Genomic DNA, 9,498 nt, shown 5'->3' with positions numbered 1-9,498 from the left:
CCAGCTGCCCCCAGGACCTGCTACAGAGGCCCTCCGTACCACTGTCCCGGCCGACCCAGCACTCCAGCATCCCCACTACTAACGCTTGTCCCCAGGTCTCGGCACAGAAAGGCCCACAGCTCGTGCGTAATCTTATGTTCTGACAGCCTGTCGCGCAGTCAGATGACAGGGAAGGAAGGTAAGCCTGTGAAATGCTTCTGGTAATTTCTCCCTGGCCGGGGGGGATTCTCAAGGTGACTTTGGGATTGGGGGCGGCAGAGGAGTGGGGACAGGGCAGGCACACGCCCCCTCCCTGTGCTGTCACCACGGCCAGCTCTCCCGGCACACACCCTCCCGTGGCCCGTGCACCCGCCTTCTGTTTCCGGCCTCCTCTGGGCCTCTGGGGGGCGTGGATATTAAACACCCCAGTTGGGGCCATTTATACAGATATAGATTATAGATTCCATATAACCCATATAGATCCAGGCGAGCGGACGGGGGCGGGTGGCCGTGTCTGCGCGGCGGGAGTTCGGCTCCGACGTGTCAGGACTGATTTCTGCCCGGACGCGGGCAGCCTTCGGATCCAAGTGCCCTCCTGTCAGTCTGGCTGAGCCGCGGCGTCTCCGCGTGTCCCGGACGTGAAAGGTCAGCACCGCGTGTGCCGGGCAGAGACTCTCATTAACGCAACCAGATTCTTGCGGGGCGGGGGCGAGGAGGAAGAGACGTCGGGCGAGGGAGACGGCGCGAGCCAGGCGCACTCGCGGAGGCGGGCCGGCGGACAGGATTCCGGGCCAGGTCAGTGACACCGGCAATTTGCCCACCTGGTCCGCCGGGCGTCTCGGCGCGCGCGGAGGCCAACATCTGAAACCCATCACCGCAGCCCTATTAGGGCTCTTTCTCTCTCTCTCTCTCTCTTCTTCTTTTTCCCCCACGTCGTGTGGAAACGGGGGAATCATAATGAGGCACTTGCCCCGCTGTATGTTGTGGGTTTCGACCACGTGCAGGCTCTTTCCGAGGGGACGGAGAGCACGGGTTCTCGGGGCCAGCCCCTGACTCTCCCGTCCTACGCGGGCCCGCACGGCTGAAACCCAATTGCCCTGCTGGAAGGAAATGCAACTCATCAGCTCCCATCAGGCTGCCGGTGTGATCCCTGCCACAGCCCATCTCGCTCTCCCGGACTTGACGAGCCCGCGTCAGCCCCACTTAGCGCAGAGAATGTCAGCTTGTCACGGGGTTTTAAGGCCGGGACTCGGAGACAAGGCACACCAATTTCTCTGCGAGCCAGAGGGCAGAATGTACTCCCCGCTTGTACCCCATAAATGTCCTCACGCCGCCGACGGACTTAATGCGATGCCGGGATTTTTTGCCACTGCAGAAAGGGGCAGGAAAAATTTGTCTCTGTGTGTTTGTGTGGTTTTTCTACAATGATCCCCCCACAGACCCCGATGGTGGGACGGGGGGTTGTGGAAGGTTGTCCAAAGCCCGTGCAACCTGGTGCCTGGTGCTCGTGGACCCCGCAGAGTGCCCCGCGATGTCCCTTGAGCCTCCGTTCAGCCATCCCAGAAATGGGCACATTCTGGAGCTGACCCGTATCTCAGAAATAGGAGCAGAATGGCCACCGGCCCCCAGGGCACCCTAGTCCAGCCCAGCGAGGACACTGGGCGCCCCACAGTTTCCGCGCGCCATGGTGGGATCCGAGACTCACCTGGACGTGCACTTTGGGCACCTGCCGTGTTCACCGCACGAGCACGGAGCGGGCTCCTGACGAACGTGTGTCCTCATGGGCCTGCATGGGGACGGGATGTCCCTCGGCTCAGTTCGCTCCCTGGATCGGACACGTCTGCCCTGGGTGGCGGCTTCTAACGCCCACTCCCTGCCCGGGACCTGCTAGACCCGTAGCTGTAAACTTTTACTCGCCATTTAGCAGAGAGACACGGCTGTGATTTCGGGGGGCATCAGGAGACCCCACGGCCAGCAGGGCGAGTTGGCAACGCCACCGTGAATCGGCCCTTTTTGGTCAAGGCTCTGACGATGTGTGCTCCCCGCCGGAGGAAAAGATAAAATTAAAAAAAGAAAAAAAGAAAATACCAAGGCAGGCTTGGACGTCCCCCGCCGGCGCCTCCAGCCTCCTAACGAGAAGCGGGCGGAACCCGTTTCCCCGCGACCCAGTCCTGTTCCTCTGGGCCCCTACCCCCGACCTCGCTCAAACTGAAACACATTCAGGGGCTTCAGGGACCGTGTTTAAAACTCTCCCCATGATTCTCCCCCGTCTGTGCTTCTTGGGTTCCGAAACGTGCCGCACGCGTGGCTCAGACACCACCGAATTCACAGGAGGTGGGAAACTCAGGTTTTTTCCACCAAACTGTGTGTTCACGGACACGGCCTCTCTGCTGGACGTTCCCTTCACCTTCCTAGACTTAATCCCTGCTGAAATGAGGGAAACTGAGCCAGATTCCCGGTGTCGTTCCCTCCCCCGTCCCCAAATCGGGCCCCTGCGATAAAACGACGCGGTGCCCTGGCTCCTTCCTTTGTCATGAACTTAATGCGAAAGACAGGAAAATGTTTATGGCTTTAAATATCTTTCTTTCTCTTTATTACCTTTTCTTTCTTTCCTTCTCTCTAATATGGAGACGAACCCGTGAAGCAGGCTTGTGCGAAATGGTACGAAATCCCTCTTCAAGAAACGGGTTCGCTATGAACAAACCCACCCTTGGAAATACTGTCTGATCCGAGGGCTGCGTGGGGAGCCCCAGAATGGGGTCCGATCCAGCCCTGGCATGGAACTTTGCCCCCGAGCCAGAAACAAGCCAGCTCCCCAAGGCATCCTAAAACCTGGACGATTGGGTCCAAACACACAGGAGGATCTCAGGCCGTGGTCTCGGCATGGAGAGCGTCATCCTTGAAGCAGGGGTGGGTGTACGAAAGCCTGGAGAAGGGACACAGTGGGGTATCTGTTGCTTAGGGCTTGGTAGGGCCACGGCTGCAAGGGGTTAAAGCAAACGGGAACGGGTTGGCTCAAGCAATGCAAACTTCAGTGGAATTGCTTTCAGGAATGGCTTGATCAAGGAGCTTCCTAGAGTCACTGATGGCACCGGCTTTCTGCCGCCGTGGGGGTTCACGTACCAGTTGTTGTCTGAACACCTTTGGTCTTTGCAGACACCTTTGTGAGGTTTGAAGGTCCAAGTCTGCAAACCCAAGGGGTCTTCGCGTCTCCACCTGAGAAAGGAGAAGACGGAGCCGGTTGATGTCTACCGTCCTGTCCCACGTTCTCGGAGGGGACAGGAGCCCAGGTGGGAGACTTAAGAGTCTCGTCCCCAGCCTGTCCCCTCCCCAGAGGTCTTCAAGCATGAGACTTCGTGTCCTTTATGACAACACACCCGTTGTCTGACTTCCACGTGCACAGACGACACCGTGTATCCTGGGTTGCGGGTTTCCTGGTTCACAGGGTCACTGACCGTCCCTGAAGTCTCTGTGGGCTGCCCCCTCCTCAGGACATGAGCATTTCTCTTCCCTAAAAACCCCAAGTCACTACCTGTACCTGTTTAGTGGGGACTCCGGAATACCTTATTTTTTCTTTCCTTTTCTTTTCTTTTCTTTTTTTTTTTTTCTTTTCTGTTTCCTTTTTTTCTTTTCTTTTCTTTTTTTTTCTTTTCTTCTTTCCTTTTCTTCCTTCTTTCCTTCCTTCCTTTCTTTTTTTCTTTCTTTTACAAAAAAACGTGCCGTTGACATGCACGTACCCTACAACTCGCGATGTCCAAGCCAACAACTCGGGCCGTTCGCACCTTCATCACGTCAAGCGACCACCTCCTCTGTCTGTCTGATTCCAGAACATTCTCTTTTCCCTAAAAAGACACCGCGTTCCCTTAGTGCTCACGGCCCATCCCGCTCCCCGGCCCCGGGCGTCCGTCCGTCTGCTTCCTGTCCGTAGAGGCGTGCCCGTTCTGCACGTTTCGTATAAATGCGATCGCACCGCGTGCGTCCCCGTCTGCCAACCAGCCCTCCGTCCGCTGGCCCCAACTTGGCAGAAACTTCGCCGGGACGAGGATGGGGAACGGCGGCTGCGGGCTCGGGGGAGTGGACGGACGAGGTGGGGGTCGGAGCCGGCCGGGGGCTGCCTGAGCGATTTCGTGGTCGCAGCCTCGGCAGACCCGTCAAACAAGGTAACAGGCCCTCGGGAGCCATGACTTAGACCAAAGCAGGGACGCCCGCTCCGAGCGGCGGCTGGGTCTCCTCCAAACCCGCCTCGGTCTCCCGGGCGTTCCTGCCACGCAGCTCCGGGGACGTAGCACGGCTTTCTGGGCCGCAGATGACCCGCTTGCAGGGAGGAGCAGCTGCAGACCTCCCCAGACGCACAGGTGCACAATCACGGGCAGGGGCCCCGTCCCTCACGGGCCACACACTGCGGAGCCGCACCATCTCCCTGGAAGCGAGAGCCCTTGGCAACTCTCAGGACACCTGCCTTTGCTCCCCGTGATGCATGTGTGCTGTTAAGTACCACGTGCAAACACATCTTACAGACACGGGAACCCGCACTCAGGAGAGGGGCCGTCGGCCGACCCCACCTCGTGGTCCCACCTCCGTTTCTAAAGTCCCGGCACGGCTGTGATGTCTCCGGCTGCTGCGTCCTGGTACCTGCAGGTGTCCCTGGCCGGAGCACGTGTGGGCATCCAGGGAAACACGCTCGTGCCCTGGCTCTTGGGGGGGAACCTCACCATCTCTCCCCATTTACCGGAGCGCGCCGTGTCGTCCTCTCTGTGCACGGACCTGCCTTCATTTGCGTGTTTAGAAATAGAAGTTCAGAAATAGAAGTTCCAAGCCCTCGGGTGCATGGACGCTTGTCATTTCCATAAAACACTGTCTTAAAAAAAAAAAAAAGTTAAACATTAGGACATCATTGTGATTCAGGTTCTTGTTTTTATCCGCTGTAACATGGGACCGTGGGTGATTGTGATGCACTGTTTCGGGCACGGGAGAGAATAGTGTTCCCTTATGGAAATGATGTAGGATGCAATAATGTTCGTTTATTTATTTATGAACCAACGTGGACTCGTGGCTATTTACGAATCCTTATCTGTGGGATGGACGTGCCGGAGACGCACACTCCGAGCCCAGTTGCGAGGGAAAGACCAGTGTCGTTTTGCAGAGCCGCCGGTTCTGGGAGCCGCTGCTGCGAGTCTGGGGGTCCGCCTGCCGGTGCGGCTCCCACGCTGCCGCCCGTTTCAGACCACGGTTTACACCTCCAGGTTCTCCTTCTCCCAATTCGAATGAAACCACGGGAGCCGGGGGAGGGATACGGTCATACATTCTGGAGATCAGGAACGGCACCTGCCACAGCTTCAGAGGTGCCTGTGGTCGGACGGAGGACAGCACGGACCTTCCCCCGAGGCAAGGTGACAGGGGTCCTCTGGGTGGGTGTGTACAGGGTCCTCTTCCAGCAGACGTGAGTCCCGACAGCTTTGGGAAGTTTTGCGGAGGAGAGAAGTGGCAGCCACGGCAAGGACTGTGCTGGTCTGTGAACGTCGGGCCACATGGGGTCCCCTTGTGGGATGCTTGTGCCGAGCTGTGTGATAAAATGTCTGCGTGTCCCCAGAAGACCCACATTTCCGTGCACCTGGTTTTTACCTGTCATGGGCTGCGCGGTGACCCCTAGATTCACGTCCACCTGGACCTTCAGAACGGGTCCTTATTTGCAAAGTGAGTCTCTGCAGGTGTCATTAAGATGGACGTCAAGATGAGCCCATCCTGGATGAGGTTGGCCCTGAATCCAACAGCAGGTGCCCTCGTAAGAGACAGAGAGGGGACATAGATGCAGACAAGCCACTCGAAGATGGAGGCAGGGATGAGAGAGACGTCGCCACCAGCCCAGGGACGCCTGGAACCAGAAGCTGGAAGAGGCAGGACAAACCCTCTCCTGGAGCCTCGGGAGAGAGCCCAGCCCTGCCCCGCCTGGAGCTCAGCATCCCTGCCCCGCCTGGATCTCAGACTCTGTCCTCCAGAATGGAGAGAGAATTAATTTCTGCCCTTGGGAGGCTTCCAATATGTGGTCATTTCTAACAGCTGCCCCAGGACATTCATACCCACCCATCAATGGTGACATTGTGGCTTCGAACACCCACGCAGGACGAGGGCATTTTTAAAAGGCCCGTCTCCCCGACCGGACGGGATGGTTCCCATGTCCTGCCGCCAAAGTCAGAGCAAAAACCTCATCGCTTCGGACCAGCGCTCAGATGCCCCCACCTTGGCAGATGAGGCTGGACGGCATCCGGAAAGCCTCATGACCATTAAAAAAAAAAAAAAGGACAGCTGCTTTAATACCTGTGCATATCAATTATATCTCGTTAGCGATGTGTGTCTTGACACAATGAGGTGATACGGATCCCGTTACAAAGTATCTCTATTTCAATCAAGGGGAGGGATTCAGGGAAAGCAGAGTAGGTCAGACTTTGAAAAAAAAAAAAAAAAACAGAGCTAGGGCAGAAAATTTGGCAATTATCTGATTTTTAAAAGATTGTTTTTTTCAGGAGCCATTAAAAGCAAACCTGTTATGTAAAAAAGGTAGACAAGGCAAGTCAGCGACCTACTTTCTTCAGCCATCAAGGCACAATGGACGTGCCCCCCCCCCTCCCCGTCCCCACCCACGCACAACAAAAAGCATCATTTGTCCCTCACTGTATTTGCCTCTGTTTAGGGAGCAGCAGGGACCTGGGTGCATCACAAAGCAGGTGAAACCCCCCCACAACGTGCCCTCCGATGAGGAAGGTCGGGCTTTTCTAATTTGAAAGTCCTTTCCTTGAAGGGGAAATCCTAAAATAGCTGCAGGGCGAGTCTCAGGGCACGGAGGGAGGGATCCACAGTGCCGGCTGTCCACCCCCGATCCCTGCAGTGTAGACCCGGACCACACCGGATGCTGATACCTCGCAGGCTGTCCTCCGTTCAGGGCAGGCCCACTAAAATGTGAATTTACGCCGGGGGACGCAGGAGTCTACGATGACACAGAACTGGGAAGACAGAACGTGTTTTAACTAAAGTGACGGCGTGAGAATGATGCCGTTGGATGAACGTGCGTGAAAATACCGTGTGTGGCCGGGTTGACCTGGGCCGGTGGCGTTCTCAGTGTCATTGGGGTTCCATACCAATGAGAATGCCTGGACCCCCTGGGTAGCTGGGGTACCATAGGTCATAATCTCTGTCCCAAGAACCATGGCCCCACAGTCCGCTGAAGGGAAACTTAAATGCAAATCGTACGTAACGGAGAAACTTTTTAAATGCGAAGCTGACTGGTGATCTCCACCAAGGTCTCGAGAAGTCGTTTTTAAAGCTCTAAAGTGTGTTGGGTTGGGGGTGTTGGGGGCGGAAACGTGCCATCGCATTCTGGAGGGTTCGTTTTAGGACAACACGCAACGTTGCTGTCATCACCGGGTGTCTTTCTGAACCGAGTAAAGACCTTCAGGAACTAGCACACCCGTGGTTCACCGCCTTCATGGGATGGGGCAGAAGAGGGTCCTAACTATGGGATGTCAAAGAGAAAAAGGAAAGAGGCAAACCCCGAAGACGAAGCTCCAGTCCACGACGTTGTCCACACCCACAGACACGGAGCCCCTGGAGCGTCCATCGGGAACAATGAGATGTCCTTCAAGGGCATCCGAAACCCCAGCTGCCCCAAGACAAAGCCAAGAAGCCAAGCAACATATGCATCCATGGGACGCCCCATTGTCCCAGGCATGGGTCACTGTCATTGACATCAACCACGACCTTACTGCTCTTGCTTCAAATGCCGCCCATCCGAAAAGTAAGATGGCGGGTGGGTCACGCAGAAGTTGGTAAAGGGACCTCCATGTGTGCTCCATTGTGCCCTCTGTGGGTGGCCAGCAATACTCCCGTAGGGCAAGCTAACAATGTCCTTGGAGTCACTCGGGGTCAGGCCTGACCCCCCATCGCTCACCGCACGTTTCTAAAAAAAATCAGTGTGCAGTGCAAAGTGACCCCAGAGCTGTGGACATAAGGAGAGGAAACTGGATTACAGACAATTTTAGAAAATCCTAAAGATCGGAATCTCATAAAAGTTGTAGCAACGAAAGGCGTGCGAATCCGCAATGCATGTGGCGTGACAGGGCCTCCACACTTGCTTGTGAGACCGACATCACGAGGGTTGCACGTTGCCTTATTGTGGAAACGCAGAAGGAGGATTTTTCTCATTTCACAGAGGGAGCTGGGTCCCCAGACCTGGTGGGCCAGGTTGCTCCCAGAGATCCCCATGAGTGCAAAATGCAGGGAGCCACGTGAGGCGCGTGTACCTGTGTGGGATTCCTACTTGCATTCGCCCTGGCTCCGATGTACAGATCCACTGCGATGTGGTTTTCTCCACGCACCCAGCTGTGCTGGGAGATGACACTTTGTGTCTCCACTCGCTCCCCTCATGCAAGTCAATCCGCTGCTTTGCAACAAAGTTGCATCTTTAAGACAACTTTGTAACGAAAATGGCTCCTGGTGTTTCCACATAGAAACCACTTGAGAAAACAGTAACTGAGCGGCACTTAAGTCCACGCCTGGGCTGTGCGTCAGTAAAGGGAGCCGTCCACGCGTACCGGCGTAGGGGACGCGCCTCGGAGAGGATGCACGCGGAGGCTCCCTTCAGACCTGTGAGCATCGGTCCCCATTGCAAACCCGCAGTGAAGGTAGGGACCTCCAGACCTCTGGTGGCTACAGAGACTTTCGTAGAAAACAAACGTGGCTCATTAATGGAGCTACCTCTGCAAATCCACAATGGCCCCGTAGCGCGGGGGCTGAGAGGGGTCACAGTCATACACCACTCCCCACAACGTCCTTGCCGATCTGCTCATGCAAAACCACGGAGAACCGGAATGTGCCCGATGGTACAGTCAGTTTGGCAAATGGAAACCGTCCGTGGCCGACATGAACGTGTGGGCTACGTGTTTCTCATGCAGTTGGATGGCCCCATGGCGCATCCAAACGTGAAGCCTTGGGGCCATTTATCCATTATGGATGGGATTAACGCAATCATTCATCCCGTGAGAACTTGGGTAGCCTGACTGCGTGCCCAGAGCTCAAAAGCTCACCCGTTAGGACCCAAATTTGTGCTCCGTGAGTAGCGTGTCTTCCTACCGACGGCGTGCAAGCACAATGGCGCTGATCCACGTGGGACGACACTCATCTTGGAGGACGGCAGACAGGCTTCCTTTACCATCTCACGCATGCGTCCCTCCTTAGTGCCTCAACATGCACGACATTCTCTGACATCGGGTTCCACGGAAACACACCCATTCTCTGCAACCGAGACCGTACGTTTAAGAAAAAAAAAATGCATCCTCGTGGCAGAGAGCAAGTGTGTTCACGGCATTCCTAATGCACCGTTTGGAGGTGTCCATGAATATGTTCACAAGCATTTTCTATCTCACAATTGTATGATCATCAAAACGATGCCATTTCGGGTCGCAGGAGCATGTGTGTAGCTACAGAGAAGTGAAATGGGGCCGTTAAAAAAGTCCCCCCTGGATCACC

This window comes from Mustela erminea, chromosome X (genome assembly GCF_009829155.1).
Source record: "Mustela erminea isolate mMusErm1 chromosome X, mMusErm1.Pri, whole genome shotgun sequence".
Lineage (NCBI taxonomy): Eukaryota > Metazoa > Chordata > Mammalia > Carnivora > Mustelidae > Mustela > Mustela erminea.
The sequence above is the reverse complement of the archived record's forward strand: the minus strand, read 5'-3'. Positions refer to the sequence as shown.